The sequence below is a fragment of the Dermacentor andersoni genome, chromosome 10 (assembly GCF_023375885.2).
Source record: "Dermacentor andersoni chromosome 10, qqDerAnde1_hic_scaffold, whole genome shotgun sequence".
NCBI lineage: Eukaryota > Metazoa > Arthropoda > Arachnida > Ixodida > Ixodidae > Dermacentor > Dermacentor andersoni.
This window is the reverse complement of record NC_092823.1, coordinates 4,602,851-4,620,495: the sequence shown is the minus strand read 5'-3', so window position 1 is coordinate 4,620,495 and position 17,645 is coordinate 4,602,851. Positions and strand designations below refer to the sequence as shown.

At 41.6% G+C, this 17,645-nt stretch overlaps 1 long non-coding RNA gene across 2 annotated transcripts; it reads right to left on the bottom strand.

The window, feature by feature from the left end:
* Positions 1 to 262: 262 nt before the first annotated feature.
* On the bottom strand, positions 263 to 17,378 carry LOC129382013 (uncharacterized). 2 transcript variants are annotated; one of them, XR_008610100.2, is made up of 3 exons: positions 16,975 to 17,378; positions 13,121 to 13,315; positions 263 to 1,873 (listed from the first exon to the last, which is right to left on the bottom strand). It is a non-coding gene; the product is annotated as an uncharacterized lncRNA (long non-coding RNA). The 2 variants fall into 2 exon arrangements; XR_008610101.2 differs by having other exon boundaries at positions 13,121 to 13,268.
* Positions 17,379 to 17,645: the final 267 nt, after the last annotated feature.

Sequence of the window (17,645 nt, the reverse complement as noted above, 5' to 3'; positions counted from 1 at the left end):
GAGAGTTCGATTTTTGCTTTTTATGGGAACATATAGGAGAATGCTTGGGAGTGAATTTTTACAGCTTTAGGGAGCTGTTTTACTAAGGGAGTTTTAAACAGATATTTTGGGAGTGCATTTTAGCTCCTTATTAGAGCTTTTACAGGTAGGTCTGGGAGTTTATTATGCACTTTTTGGGAATTTTACGAGGTTGAAGGGAGTTCTTTTTGTGTGTGTGTTTAGTAGATTGTGTCTGACGAGTGCAAAAACCATGACAAAGCAATAAAATGTCTGGAAATTTATTGCAGTTCCAGAATCAAATGTGCCAGCATGATAGTACAATCAATGACTATTAGCATAATGAAAGTGAAATAATTCAATAAATTGGATACAAACAAGCAAACCAGTTTGACAGGAAATTCAAGCATATTGCAAGCTTCAGTACAGTTGAAAATCCACAAGTGCAGCCAAGACTGAAATTCAGCGGCTCAAAACATCATGAGCTATTGGGCAGTCCTTGCATGCATTAGAACAGGCCACGTTTGTTTTTGCATGTAAAAAGCATGCTACAAAAAATGATCCAGAGGAGGCCAGACAGCACCAATGACCTAGAACATAATGAAAGTACTTTTGAATACCTATGCTATTTCTAATAGACATCTACGTACAACTTATTCTCTCATGTAACACACAGCTGCAAAGAAAAAGCAGAGGTGGTACCACCCACTCTGAATCAATTTCCTTAGCGTGCAGTACCTGAAATTCAAGCTTGCCAGCTAGAGAACATGACAAGTTCACAGCAAAATGGGCATAATGTGATAACAGTAGACAAACAGGTGATATCTCAGGCTGAAGTTAATTCAACAAGGGGACTAGTCGTCAGGGAAAGAAAATCCAAGCAGACAATTCCAGCTCACACTTACTTGCATACACAGATGTCGCTACATAGGTTTGTGTTGTGATGCCCCATGACCTAAGTCAGCATCAAAGAGGCTCATTAAAGAGTGGCACATATGCAGTGGCACACACCCAGTGTACATACACAAGTTTGTGTCAAAAAAGTTCATTGGAGAGCTGCATCTACCCAGTGGCCCCAAGTGCTCGTAGTAGCCCCAGGGGCACATACTGAATTTTCACAAATATAAGGAGTTTTTTTTCAAAATTTCTGGCCTCAGAAGACGCCTCGCATTATATAACTGACATAGACACAAACAAGATCACTCATAGAAATTGGTGCCAGCAACCTGCCAAACTCCCATACTTCTACACACCTTGCTACCCCAACTAAACCCCCATGGTGAGCATTTAAACTTACCTCACCTTCTCTATGCACTCACTCATTTTGCTGGATATCCATGGAGTGGAGAAAAGTGAACTATATAAATACTGCCAAGGAAAACGGTTGTTACCCTAACGAAGAAGTCCACTTCTCAAAAAAATTTCTCCACCTGATATAACACTTGTTCGACCTCTGCTGATCACCTTCAGCTGAATATTACATATCACACAAAGCAGCAATTCAACTATAATTTTTAGTTTTATAATGAAACAAAAATTTCTTAGGAAGTGAAAGAAAATATGATACAGGAACCCTTAACAGTATCCATAAGTGTGAAATTCTTACACAGGCAAAGAGGCAAACACTTTGCCACCAGGGCACACATAAGGCGTCATTACATTTTCTCTGCAAAAAGCCTTAACACCCCGACGACAGGTGGTGTTGCATGGAGCCATGCATGCATTTCAAAAAATAGGCATTTTGTATTTTCTTCTTCCGCAAGATCAAGGCAGGCAGGCTGTGATGCTGTGCAAACAGTGGTGGCCTTCAAAAGGGAAGGAATCCACACAAAAAGCCATGGTACTGTTGAGATGGCAGTCCATGATAGGGAGCATTCTGGAAAACCAAACGTAAATAGATTATGTACTATTGTATTGCAAACAGACACCGCATGAATATTTAAACATAGCATCACCAATTATTCAACAGTGCTCGGCCATTCAATGCTACCACTCCAAGTGCATCTTGGCCACCTCAGATTTTAGGAAAAATTACAGCCCATTGTACAGTTGCAGACTGGATGAAGTGGAGTATGACGAAAGCCCGTCTGGTCGGGATGATGCATACTAAAAGGAAGAGGTCCAGACACCGACCAAAATGTTTAAAATAGTTTTTTACGTTTTCAAATTCAAATAAATTCAAATAACTTCAAAAATTCAAATAAGTACTTTAAACCATTTTGGTCAGTGTCTGGACCTCTTAAGTCGCAGAATGCACAAACAGAATACTTCGCGAAAATTTCACATGGTGTGAGTATCGTTATCTTGTAGGCTAAGGTTGAAACATCATGGCACTGACAAAGCTACAAACAAGTGTTTCTACGAATGACCACAAGGCCTTCCAGAATGTTTCATTATGTGAGATAGACCATTAATGTTTTTTATCTGCAAAGAGTATCTTCTTATTCTGACTTAAGTATAATAGACCTTCGAGCAATTTCTGAAAAGTATTTTCATCCAGCTCGGGTGGTTTATAGGCGCAAATAACCAATTTAGGAACCCCCATTTTGTAGTGAAGAAAGCTTATATTAAAAAAACCTATAGCTGCAGTGATTAAAAGTTTCTGAAATTTTGAATCAACTCTTTATAAATTAGGTATTAGGACGCCTTGCAGCACTGACAATGAAAGGAAATCATAACATATTACAAAAACGAATAAAATGAATGTGTTCTTGATAATATATGTTGTTGTATTATACACAGATTATACAAAACACCAGCAGTAATGTGCATATCTTCAGAGTGCACACACAGTTCACCAATGTAATAATAAATACAGGTCAACATCATAAAGCAATACATAGGTACTGGCGTTTTTCTTTCACATTGGCCTAAAAACCAATCACATGAGCATTCAGCCATCATATAAGCAGCACCTGCTTGCATGAATTCAAGGAACTTTCAGATGTGCAAAATCGTTTAGGAGCTTTTAAGCAATAGGCATGACACTACTATTATGGTTAATTTGTTGCCTGTAAGTGGTAAATCAAGTGAACTGCTAGTTGTCCTTCCGGTGAAGGATATTGCAGAAAATGTGAGGACAAAAAGATTATAGTAGCTATTTGGAACTCATGAATGTTAAGAAGATAATATGCAATGTTACCATGCTGACAGACAGTCAGATAAAAGATGATACAAAGAAAATATTATATATAGATTACACAGATGCAAGCATTCTGCTTCTTTATTGCTGCAAAACTCTGTAGTTATAGAAGTGCTTCATCCCCTGAAAAATATTTTTAGCAATACATTCACTATAGAGTTCTATTGAGAATGCATCAGATTTGCATGCTACAAGTGGTTTGAGCTGTTCAGAGACAGACATCTGGCTTGTAAATGCAAGAGCATGACGAAATACTGCAAGTGCTCCAGAAAAATGCTTGCATGGTAAGGGAAATGACAAAAACAAGAATGTGGATGAAAAGACCAAACTGCCCCAAAGTCTAATTTTAGCAATGTAAGGTTTTATGAAACATAATTACAGTTCTAAGACAAAACAAAATACCAACATGATATGCAGAGAATGGGTGCTGGACATCAAGCAACCTCACTAAACAATGATTACATACATAAAAACGACACATTCGCAGGAAATTTCACAATACACGACATATAAACTATGTGATTCATGATGCACCCATGTCATACATCATATTGTTCAAGTAACCAACTTCTTTATTCAAGACCCCTGTAGAAGGTTTGTTAATGCAGTTATTGGTTTCTTGGATGGAAAAGACCTAGTATACAAATCTGCACTTCCCTGCCTTATATTTGCAAACTGCATGTGTACAGTCACAGTTTGGCACAGTTTGGCATGTTTTGCAATGTTTTGCGAGATATCCAGATGCTGTTACCACCTACATCTGTGCACAATGCTCCTGCAGCCTGCCATTACCACAAATCCTGGTCTATCCTACATAATACCCCAGTCACACGGGCACTTTCAAAGTCCTTTGAACCAAAGATCCTTTACTTCAAGGGAGAATGTGCACTGTCACACAGGCACAGCAAAGGAGCCCTACTGGAAGGGGGCTTTGAGTCAAAGGAGTGCGCGTTCGTCCTTTGAAACCTCAAGGGAATACTCCCAAGCCTAGAGGGCGTCTGACAGTAGAAAAAATAATCTAAAAATATGGAAGTTCAATTTTTACCTCGTCAGAACGAGCTTATAAGTACTGAATACTGTTACTAAAGTACTAAACACTTTCGGGACACCCGCAATCTCCATCATGAAAGCGCCGGTACAGCAACACCGGCACGGCCTGTCGTCAGCAGCAACCTCGACACAACACGGTTGCCATGTGCGATTTGGTTCTTTGGTTAGTGGCTGCTAGGCATCCCAGTCTCGGCTTTTTTCTGCACATCTTTCCTTGTCACTTTTGTTTTTTAGTTTTTACAGCGTTTATGTGTACCTACCGCTGCCTAGCCACAACGATCGAAACAAAGCAGCTGAAGCAAAGGCAACAATGAATAATCGACGCCAATGTGCGGTGTACGAAGCGGTACACATGGTGGCCATCATTACAATAAATACATCTGTTTGTGATAAAGTAATGCCTTTACTACGTGTGCATTTTGTTTTGATGTTTCTATCTATTAGGAAAAATAAATGTTGCTGAAAAAATGTGACAAATTTATTATAAGACGCATTGGGCCATATTTTTTTATTACTTTCAAGGTGATGGTAGCGCTAAGGATACATTGCGGTTTCTGTTAAAAGTTTCAACAGAGACTACCTGGAGACCATGTAGCACCGACATATATCCGTTGAACTAATGTCTTTGAAAGCTCAATGCTCCTTAACTTCAAAGGACCTTTGGCATGCTCGTGTGACGGGTATAACACTTGCTGCTGAAGGCATTAAAGGCACTCAAAGGTGCCTCAAAGACAGGCTGAGCCTTCTGCGCAGGTTAGCATGTTAGCAAGGCCTGAAACACTTGCAAGACATTGTAAAAGATATCAATACATGGCAAAATACAACAGCACAACATACTCAGAAAATGTAAGGCTAAAATTGCACACTGATATATAAGGGCCTTCCCACACAAACCGATAAATGCAATAGCACACCTTCTATTGAAATCTCGAATATAAAAATTGATTACTTGAAAAAGATGTATGGTACATGCAAAATAGAATGAGTGATGTATGTTATATGTCACGTATAGTCAAATTTTGCTGCAAATTTGAGCATTTCATGCATGCATATAATCGCACTCATGTACTAAAACAAGTTCATGTGTAGTGCTCATCCTGTGCATTTCATGTGTTTCATCTTTTAGTGTAGTAACTATGTTTCCTAATGCCAGTAACCAACTCTCCCAGCTTTCAGCAATAGTATGCAAGATTATTTATTCTTAGAAGTATGATAGCAGGAAGAAACAAGGATAAAGACCTGTCAACAGGACTAGCATCAACTACAAGCTGATTTGGCTCCTGGATGGAAACGAGTATTAGTAACCGTAATCATTATCAATGTTTCAATGAGGGAGTGGGTGAACCCAGAACTTGCACAAATAACTACAGTAGCCACATGGCTGAACATATGAGCCGTGGGTGTTTCTCTATCTTCCAGCACATGAGGTTAGTTGCAGAGCCCTGAGAGAGCTGAGAGGGAAGTGATTGTGGTTTTCCACATTAGCAAATAAAGATCGACATGTGTCGGAAAATAATCACCATCTCTCATCGAAAACATGTAATTTTTTATAGAGCACTTATCCTCAATTCATTACACAGATTGCGTTAGGTGACTAATTTGTTTTACTACTGTTTTTAGTGCCCCATACAAGATTAACCTTTTCCATGCCAATTTTATTTTCAGAAAACCACTGAAATTTCTAAAATATTTTTATTAGCTATTCTTTGTGAAGAGTTTTCATTACTGCAATATCAGCAGTTCGTTTAAAATTTTCTGCTGCATTTTACTAGCTGTCTTTCATGTTTTTAGGTTGCAAACAGACAAGGACGCAGAAACTGTCTACATGAAGCATATTTTTTTAAAGAAAGTCAAGCGTGCTTTTGTTATCCTCTATGAAACATGTTATTGCAGGAAGAAAGGTGGTTAACCGAGGGCCCCTATTTTTATTAGTCATATCATAAGAAGCCAACAAACACTGACACCAAGGACAACATAGGGGAAATTACTTGAGCTTAATAAATGAAATAATGAAACGATAAATTAATGGAAATGAAAGTGGATGAAAAAACAACCTGCCACAGGTGGGGAACGATCCCACAACCTTCGCATTTCGCATGTGATGCTCTACCAATTGAGCACCGCGGCGCCATTTACCGATCCACTTTCTTGGGTATTTATGTTTCCTTGTAGAACCCTGGGAGTGTTAGCCAGCGTTACCAGCTCACAGACCTTGGCGGCGGACATGGAACATCCTTTCTGCTGCAGGCGTCACGAGAACGTGATCTTTTTTTAGTGAAGGCAACCGGTCAATAAACCCACACATGCTACCTGAAGGCATCAATGTTGCCTGATTCGAGACACTCGTTATGTAATAAATGAGAAGAAAGAGGGTTTACCGAGGGCCCAATTTTTACTAGTAATATCATAAGCCAACAAACACCAAGGACAACATAGGGGAAATTACTTGAGCTTAATAAATGAAATAACGAAATGATAAATTAATCAAAATGAAAGTGGATGAAAAAACAACTTGCCACAGGTGGAGAACGATCCCACAAGTTCACTTTCTTTTTTTGGGGTGGGGGCAAAAACTGAACCCATAACTAATCACTGATCTATCATGCAAGTGGTGTTTGCCTATCTCAATAGTCTATATAAAGACAGAAAACTAGGCTCAGGTGTTTTTATCTCTAAAAGAAAAGACAAGCTTTTATACGGCAACCTATCAACTTGAAGCCCACGGTAGTAGTTCTCTTCTATGGCATCTAGCTGTTGAGCACGAGTCAAATAAAAATTAATGCAAATGTATTAGTGTTCCATGCTTTTAATGCATGGAAAAGGGACACTAAAGGAAATTAATGAGTTAAGTTAGATTAAAGGTTAGCCTTTTGTAATAACAAATTTATCATTTATACCAAGAACAGAGCTTTTATAAGCAAGAAAATGAGAGAACTGGAACATCAAAGGGCACCAACTAATATATTGAACCAAATTCTGTAGTTTTATTTGCCAAAACCACAATATGATTATGAGGCATGAAGTACGAGGGATTCTGGAATAATTTTGACCCCCTTGGTTACTCTACTGTGCATACAGTGCAAAACACACATGCATTTTTGCATTTCACACCTATCAAAATGCAGCTGCCACAGCTACAATTTGATTATCCACCATCAGGCTTGGCAGCGCAACACCAAACAGCTCAACTCGGAGCCCATGCTTGTCAGCAACCTTCTGCAGTGAGTGCATCACTTGGTGCTCATGAGGCAGTACTTCCAGCTGCTTCAGCTGCTTTAAAGTGTGCGCACTGCTGGCTTTTGCTGTTTTACAGCCCTTAAAGCCCAACTACAACAAAAGTTAGGGCTGCATAAAAAAATGATTCAAACAGTGTAAATACAAAACAGCATTCTAGCAATCTTGATACCGAGACTGAAATGAATGCCACAATTACCAGTAACTGGCAGTGAGGCATGACTCAGATTGCAGGGCACCTTAGTGTGGCCTACGAGATAAGGGACCACCTGCAGCTGCCTGCAGTGATAAAAACCTGGAGGCGATGTGGACTCTCGTCATAGCCACTAACCACCAGGTTCATGTGTCGTCTGCTAATACAGTATTAAAAGAATATCAAAAAGAAAATTAGATACCAGCCCTGCAGCTTTGCCAAGATCACTACAGTAGTATTTACTACTAATTTATTACCAATATAGCCAAAGTGAAATTTCATTGCATTTGGAATTTAAGCTTTTGCAGTAGGGGTTTTGAGATGTGATAATCGCAATGCTCCTGTGCTTTGTGACATTACATCACTAGATATTTGACAACGCCGTGGTTCTAAGTGTTTTTACATACATCAATATCTTGATTTTTTTACAACCTAACTCTAATATGACACATGAGAATACGGTAGATAACATTTGAAATGTCTTTAATGGGCACGGAAAAGGACTAACCTTTACACATGAGACATGCATGGTGAAAGTATTGTAAGCAAGGCTCCCACGTGTCTTTAAATAATTTTTCACTTTGGTCGGTGTCAGTTCTGTTTTTTCCCTTGACTCTTCCTAACCGGACAAGACTTCGTCAGACTCAACTTCATTAACCCATTGACAATATGCTGCATATCTTAGGTAAACATTTGATGCTCACCCTAACGCATGTTTCCTGAAGTTACCAACTAAGAGCAAAGAAAGGTTAGCTATTGTATGAACCAGCCTAAATCCATGTTAAGCCCACAATTGCCCAATGTGCCTTGAATAGGCTCTAAAAATGTGTATTAACACAAGGCACAATAGATTTTGTGCTCAAGTTGGAATGTTCATAACAGCTGGCCTCCCTCACTCTCATCATCGGAATCTCAGAATCCCTACAGCGAAAACTTCAGGAGTGGAAAGCAGCAAAGTTAACAGTACGCAGTTTGAAGCAGCCAGAGGCACTGCCTCATGAGCACAGCAGTTGCACTCACTGAAGAAGGTTAATGACAAATATGGGGCCCCATTCGTGCTGCTGGTTCCGAAGAAACCATCTAAGCTTTTTTCCCACGCTTGAGTGTAAAAATACAGCTGCTTTTAACAAAAGGCATGCAACACCATTCATGAATTGTGCCATTGGAATGGTTTACCAAATAACCTCTTACTTCTGGTAAGCTCTACACAAGCCAAATTGGACGCTGCACTGATGAAAGGGCAAGAGAATATTTGCAGAATATAAAAACAAAGTAAGACCAATGTAGGTGAGCATTGTAACACATGCACTTGTCATCCACAACTTGAAATATATTCTTGGCAGAAGTAGAAACATTAATTCACAACTGATATCAGAAGCTCTTTTAATATCAAAGAATGACTGTGTAATTATTCTTTTTTTTTGTATTTCTCACAAGTATGTGTATGGATGTTTTTTGCTTTCGGTTTACACAGGTTGCTACACCTCAATTTGTTTGACCCTGTTCCCTTCTTTGCAATCTTTCCTCCCTCCCCCTCTTTTATGAACTTCCAGAGAGATTATATGAATAGTTCCTGCTTTCTTAGAAAACATGGCAGACACGCGGTGGATGTGGAACATCCTTTCTGCTGCAGGCATCACAAGTACGTGATCTTTTTGGGTGAAGGCAACTGGTCAATAAAGCCCCACATGCCAATTGAAGGCATCAATGTTGCCGGAATCGAGACCCTTGTTATGTAATGAACGAGAAGAAAGCAGGTTAACCGAGGGGCCCGATTTTTATTAATCATAAGACGCCAACAAACAAAGGCACCAAGGACAACACAGGGAAAATTACTTGTACTTACTAATTGAAATAAAGAAATTATAACTTAATGGAACTGAAAGTGGATGAAGAAACAACTTCCCACAGGTGGGGAACGATTCCACATCTACGCATTACGTGTGTGATGCTCTACCGATCGAGCTAACACAGCACCGTCTTCCCATCTATTTTCTGGGGTATTTATGTTACTACTAGAACTAACCCTGGGATTGTTAGCCAGTGCCACCACTCACAAACCTTGGCGATATGTAGAGCATCCTTTCTGTCGCAGGCATCACGAGTATGTGATCTTTTTGGGTGAAGGCAACTGGTCAATAAACCCACACATAGTACCTGAAGGCACCAATGTTGCCAGAGACGAGACCCTCGTTATGTAATGAACGAGAAGGGGGTTAACCAAGGGGCCCGATTTTTTACTGCTGGTGTAGTACACACTTTACTGCGTTTAGGGTGATACCAGCTTGTTGCAGGTGCTGAAGTACTTTGTGCAGTCGTGCATCATGTTCTGCCTTCGTGCGGCCAAACACTATTATGTCGTCTTGCAGACATGCTTGGCCGTCCAGGCCTTCTAGCAGTCTTAGCATTTCCCTGTGGAAAAATTCAGTTGCTGTGGAAATTCTGAAGGACAATCGGAGGAACTTAAAATGGCCAATTGGCGTCAGGAAAGTGTTGTACCTCTGGGACTCGGGTAACCAGTAACCAATATCCGGCTATAGCATCAAGTTTGCTAAACCAGGCAGCTCCGGTGAGTTTGGCCAGGCAATCATTGATGGTGGGCACTAAGACTCATTCTCACAGAATGTTCTATTTTAACCCTCCAAAGTCACTGCAGATTTGAAGCTCGCCTCCTTTATTTTTAGCCACTACCATAGGTGCATGCCACTTTGTGGTTTCTTCGACCTTTATGATGACACCCAGGCTCTCCGTTCTCTCCAACTCACATTTGGACACTCGGCAACATGGGCAGAGGTACTCGCCCCGAGTACATAATAGCACACCGCTTGGCATCAGGGAGTAGCGATATATTGTAATCGGTCCTGAGAAGGTAGGCCCAGGTCTGTAGCCAGGTAAAGGTAGTGGCATAAAATGTTGGCTGGGTCGCTGACCTTGCCTTTTGACTCTGCTACTTCTAGGAGACTTGGTTGGACACTGAAGGATTTGATTGAGGGGGGACGTCAAAAAGTGCGTCATGCAGCTTGTCTATTACATAAATTTGTTCTTGACACAACCAGCCATTTCAGCACATGGTAGCAGTCTAACCGTTGCTTTTTTTGGTCCTGCTGGGTCCGAGCAGCTGTTCTTTTGCTTGCTTCAGGTTTCCAGTGACTTGTTCGTCGTAGAGGCTTGTTGGCATGGCAGTCACATCTGCACCAGTGTCTACCTTGAAGCCATTGACCATCACATTGATTTTTCATGGCCCAGGATCCTGTTGGTCAGTTAATTGTCCAAGTAAACCTCTTCCAAAACAGCTTGGTATGTGCATCTTGTTCTGCTTTTTGGAAGTGGAAAAGCATATGGCAGCTGTGTTCCTTTTTACTGCAGGCACTGCATGTTTTGCCATTCGCTGTGCACATAGTGTGTGATGGTGAACCATAGGTGTCTTGTTGAGCCATACCACTTGCATGTCAGCGCAGTTTGGTCACGCTGGTTTTTACGAGAATTATTTGACTTTCCTTTGCTCTTCGAGAAGCTGTGCATGGTGTCTACAGCTTCAAGTGATTGTAGCTGTGGCCGTAGGTCCTTTTGCTGCTGTTTGATTGTTGCCATGTTGCGAGCAGCGTTGACAGCGGCTTCCAGAGTAAGCTCAGCATTAAGTTGCAGCTTCTCACTTACCTACGTGTCTGTGGGACCGACCACGAGTTTATCACAGATCAGTTCCTCTTTCAGGGCGCTGTACTCAGAGGCTTCAGCTAGCCTGAAGAGTTCGGTGATGAACATATCGGCTGTCTCATGCACGTCTTGCTTCTGGCTGTTGAACTTTGCACACTCGTATATCATGTTCATCCGTGTCAGGAAATTTTTTATGAACAGTTGCATTACTGTGTTGTAGTCGAGTTTCTCAGCATCACAGAGCCTGAGCAAGGCTAGGACGTCTTTGGCTTCACGACCCATGGCATAAATGAGTGTGTTCACCTGCGTCTCGTCGTCGTCTTTAGTCTGGAGATAGCTCTATAGCACTCCCTTCTTGTGAGCCACCGTTTCTACTCCTCGGGCTGCCGAAAATCAAGTTTTTTCGGCAGTTTGACGACGAACGAGTTTAGTGGAGCTGCGTGCTGGGCTGTGGACACTGTAGGTGAAGCCATGGGTAGCAAAGTTTCGTATTGACCGCAGTGCGCTGTAGGTGTAGACTTCTACTTGCGTGGTGCATTTCTCACAGGGTTGTCGAGTATCCCACCGTTGCCTCCATGTCATGGTCGGGTGACGAGCATACGTGATTGACAAAACGTAAGTGTTAACTGGAACTGTTTACTAGGTTGTGTATGCAAAACAAGCACGGCTACATGCCGGCTCGGCTTACACGGTCTGGTCCGCTCTCCCAGAGGCGTTGTTCCGCATCTTACATGACCGTGTACATAGCGCCATCTCGTTGCGGTAGCTCGCATGACACGGTGCACCAGTGTAACTCAATGGACAGCAACTTCAAAAAAAGTATATATCGAAAGGCTGCCCAAGTTTAAACAACTCTCAGTTAACGTTAAGGCGATTTGCCCTCTTATTAACATGCACATTTACGCCACTAGACCATAACCTCTTTGCTACATTATAGCACAGTTTTGGTCCGAATTAAAACACTGATATAACACAGCAGAAAAGTTACGAATAAGTGCCATAAATACGAAGAATATTAGAAGGGCATACACTATCATTCTTGCTAACTGCTCGTTTGTTGAAATTCTGGCAGTCTTCTGAATTATAATTTTTAAGCGTGCTGCCCATTGAGTTATGATAATGCACTGCGGTGAAATTTGATAGATGGCCGCAGAGCCAATTCAACATTTCAATTTCAACCACAGCTAGTTACCCCTATGCTTTTCTTGGCTTCATTGCCTGCTGGCTTTATATGGTCGTGATATTAAAAAAATGAAGCCCGTTTTCCTTCTCATTCATTGATGCGAGGGTTTGAAACCTCATAGCTTTGATGCCTTTAGGTAGCATGCATGGGTTTATTAGCCACATGCCTGCTCTCTTCAGTTCAGGTGTTACGCGACACCATCGTGCAAAAAAAGATGTTCCACATCTGCCCACCATGGCTCTAAATGGCGCTGGCTAACACTCCCAGGGCATAAATACCATAAATACCGAAGTTAGCACAATTGGTAGTGCATCGCGTGTGTACTGCAAAGGTTGTGGGTTCAGTCACCACCAGAGACAAGGTCCTTTCGTCTGCTTTCATGACTTTCTTTCAATATTTTCTACATTTCAATTTCAACCACAGCTAATTACACCAACGCTTTTCTTGGCTTAATTGCCTGCGACCTTTATATAATCAGCAAAAATAAGGTTACAAGAAAATTAAAATAAATAAGTGGAGAACAGGGTCATCGGTGTTCAAAGAAGCACCTTCCTTTTTGTATCGTTAACCAACATGTGCGCCCAATAGGTAACTCCTCTACCTGCACATCGAATGACAATGCAAGAGATGCAGCTGGAACCCACAGTCAAATATATGTACAGCATACCAATGCATCTCTCCTCCGAAGGTAGTGAAGAGCACAGGTGCCTGTAGAGTTGCGTGCCACGGTTCCTCTTGCCAACCCATGGAAAGGAGCATAAGTGATGCTGTAGAGCTTGCTCCTTCAAGCAGTGTTCAGGTATCCATTCATAATCCTGCATGTAGTGTCCAATGTATTGTAGATATCAAGACAGCTTCAGTCCTGCAGCAAATAAAGTGATCAGCTCTAACCAAAATGTTGAGATGTAGGCACTTTGGCAGGCGGATGTTAAATGTTGAAGTTTCTGGGATGCCAGTGATAATTTCATTAAACATTATATGGGCCACTCATACAGGGATGGAAGCAGTCAAAGAAGTTTTGGAGCAGCTCCTTGAAAGCTACATCCGGACTGCCACCCCTCTCTTTTCGTTTTCGTCGTCGCATTGCTAGCCTCACCCTTTATCACAAATTCTTTTATTCTCCTCTCAATCAAGCACCGTATATCGCCGCCGCATCACGCATATCTCACCGCACCAGTCATCCCCTTCAAGTTGCCCGCCCACTATCACGTACTACTACGTTTTCAGCTTCGTTATTTCTTCGAGCAGCCACGGACTGGAACGGCCTACCCCATGACATCGTCGCCATCGCTTCAACACCTGCTTTTCAAGAACACGTAACAGATCACCTTCAATGTTAAATCACCATCGCTGTTTGTTTTCCTCACTACAAATGTAATCCCACCCCTTATGTAACACCCCCTGAAATGGGCGCCTTTAAGGAATAAAACTGAACTGAACTGAGCTCTGGGAGGTGGCGAATTTGACACACTGGAGCATGAATTGCCCGTTTTCGAGCAGTAAATACATGTTTACATGAGTAGCTTGGTAAAGGTCAATGAGTGAAATACAGGTATATGAAGAAAAGGTGTTCCTTATTTTACTTTACAGAGCACTATTTGATTATGGCAGATCAGTTCTGTGGAAGCCTGCAAGGCAAGTAAAATTCATGACAGGAAAAATTTTCACCCACCCTACTTTAGCATGAAGCTACGAAGGAGACCTGTACAGGTTTCTCGGAAACCACCATTAAATTACATACTGGATGTGACAACTAACTGTGGCCAAGAAAAAAATTAATGAGTGCTTTCCGTGAACATCACCCACTCTATGTTGATAGGTTTATGTTTGTGCTACTCAAGTTTTTTTTTTCCATTGTGAACAAGCAATTAATATGCACTTGTAATGAATGTTTATTTCCTTACTTATCGAATATGGTGCCAATGCAAAGGTTGTGGAATACGCCGAGAAATGACCGATAACAGCTTACAACGACCTAGTTCATGTGCGGTCTTTTTTTTTTTTCCGACAAAAAAACAAACAAACAAACAAGCGAATTTTTCTTTAGAAATTCACGTGACAATGCGCTCCACATCAGTAATATAAGTGGTCTCAGACGGAAACAGTGTCATCAGTGCACTGCATATATTATGAATATGCAAACCTGGGGCACAGTCTTGTAAAGGTTCGCAAAGCTGTTACCAAGATCACGCTACTTCGCATTTGGTAGGGACTGTACTTGCACGCCAAAAACTGCTGACATGTCGAGAAAAAACTGCAGCTGCTCTTTCCCAGTGCCCCTATTTGACAAAGCTTTTGTAAAGATTGATGCAATAGTGCACAGAAGCATTGTCATGGTAAGGGCAGTTTATTTTCACCTTTTATTTATTTCACGGGCTTTCATTCTCGTGCCTTCACAAATCCTAGGCTGTCTTAAATGCTGTTACCGGCCATTTGTAACCATCATACAAAGCTTTTCACTGACATCTCATCGATTAGGTAAATCAAGACACTCATCAGATACAGTGAACACCATTTGAGTAGTGCACTCTGGTAATTTTTCATTCTTGGCAACCTGCAGTTGAGATAGCAGAATATCGCAGAATAAATGTGAAGTGACGTAGTGGTAATTGCATGTTTGCGAGTATTTTATATCTGTTTTGACACACTGGTTGGAAAAAAGACATGAACGGGCATGTTAATTGCACTTGAGCTATGGTATACAAGTTTCCCTTGTTGTGCAAGGGCGTCTACATTAGACAGACGGGAAGGGGTATCAATGATTCATAATAAGGTTCGTTACAGCGCAACCTAAGACAAGGACAACAGAAGGTACAAAATGACGACACGGCGCTGTTTTGTACCATCTGTTGTCCTTGTCTTAGGTTGCGCTGTAACAAACCTTAGTATGAATCCCAACCAACTGGCCCAACTTGCCGTTCTGATGCAGTATCAACGATTGCTTGGGCGAGCATAGTTACAACCTTCATAAAAGTTAACGAAGTAGGCCCCTTGCCATGCATTGCAAGACTTGTGGATGCAAACTAGTTTTTTTAAAGAATGTGTCATCATAGGTTGCAGTAACATTCAACTGATGCGCGAGATTACTGATCAGGCTAATGCCATTGCCAAATACGTTAGGGTGTGCGTGAGTACACCCTCCTTATCTTTATCAGGCAAGGAACTTTACTTTCTAAGTTGGTCGGCACGTTTTCAGTGAACTGCAGCCGTCTGCTTCTTGTAAGGTAGTTGTTTCAGTTGTTTTTCTCATGTGTGCTATGAGCGGCGCATATAATGTGCAGTAGGGTCGTGGAATAAGACCAGTTAGAAGTTGGTGCTCATCCTGTCACCTGTACTTTTTCTTCCATACTCAAATTGAGTTATGCTAAAGAATCCATTCAGTCAGTTTGTGCCTTCGAACCAGTTCACCTCCACAGTGCACAATGATGCTATTATAAAGGGACATTGAAAATATTGTTTATTTTCTTTGAATAAATAAAGTTTAGCATGAAGTTTCACACTGCATTTTGCAAGTTTTAATTACCCTAGTATAAATTTGTATTCTAGAATGTGAAGGATGAAAACAAGCATTTCCAACCTTACACATTTCCAATGGCATCTAATCACTACAACTTAGAGGAAAGGCGCTACGATCTCAAACAGTCGCAACTTCTATCCGCGGTTGTTGTATATAAAGGCATTACGCACCGAGAGAATATGGTCAAATCTTAAAGCTAAAACTACGGTAAAGGCTCGTACCAACACGCTTAAACAAGGGAGAACATTTCAAAACACATAGTGCGGAGGTAAAAAAATAGATCATGGAGTTTTACTTGCCAAAACTACAATCTGATTATGAGGCACGCCATAGTGGGGGGACTCCGAAATAATTTTGACCACCTGAGGTTCTTTAACGTGCACCTAAATCAAAGTACACGGGTGTTTCCGCATTCTGCCCCCATCAAAATGCGGCCGCCGTGGCCGGGAATCGATCCCACGACCTCGTGCTTAGCAGCCCAACACCATAACCCCTAAGCAACCACGGTGGGTACAGTGCACAGCTGTGAAAATTTTTCCTATACCAGAAATAAGTTTTTGGCCAGGGGCTCAAGAACCGGGGGAATCGCGCCCTGTCTGGCGCTGTTCACAGTGCCACCTCAGCCAACTGGGACATTTGCACGCGAGAACGAGAGCACCAAGTCCGGCCATGGCTGGTAAACCCATATGACGATACATTACCAAAATATACAGTAACTAAACAAAAGGACGCGTACAAACGAGATGTGTCCTTTTTATTCAACTGACATATTATCTTCGCGCCTTCTCCCTCCTTGTACGATATAGAGGTTACACAGTTCTGCTTATTCTATCGTCTTACATCATGCATGCGCACTGAGCACATCAATACGTTCAGGATATCGCAGAAGCCGTTGTTCACGGCGTGAGACTCACGATAGCGAAGTCAAATGCGATCCTTCTAGAAATAAAGAAATTGTTTGCCTGCGACAAACTTTGCAAACAAGAAATAAAATACGAGCTTACCAAAATGCTTCGTCCAGGGGTTGGTGGCGGCACGCAGTTCGTTGGCGTTCACCGTTGCGCATTACGCTGTGTTGTTAATCACGCCGCCCTCGCTTGTAGGCGTGAGAAGAGCATCAAAGTATTATTCTTTTCTGTCAAATACTGCTGCTTCGTAAGTACAAATAGAAAATTTTGAGTTGTCAAGCCTACCCCAGCATACTGGCACATAACAGCTTCCCCATGCTTCCCGCGCTCAAATCTCGCTGTGGATTCGAATTCGCGCTGCGTGCATTTCGATGAGCTGTTGGGGCGCCACCTAGAAGAGTTTGAATATGGACAAAACAAAACAAAGTTCTAACATATGTCCGTCTAGATTATTTTATATTTATTTATTTAAGATATAAGGCACATGCTGTTTAGAAAATACTCACGGCGAACAATGTTTCAGTTTAGTATTTTGGCCCCTCGGCCCCTCCGATTTATGTCCATTGTCAGCTGGCCTGCGGCCTTTAAACGATATTCCTTACATATTGTGGCTCAATGTCGAGGACATTAAACCTGGTTGAATGGGGCCTAAATGGAGGGACAATATTTCGTTTTGTAGAGTATTGCTGCTGGGGATAAAGCGAGAAATATAGGCTGCTTCTCGTCGGCAAAAGGAGCCGGACGAGCAAGTCACGAAATGCAAGAAA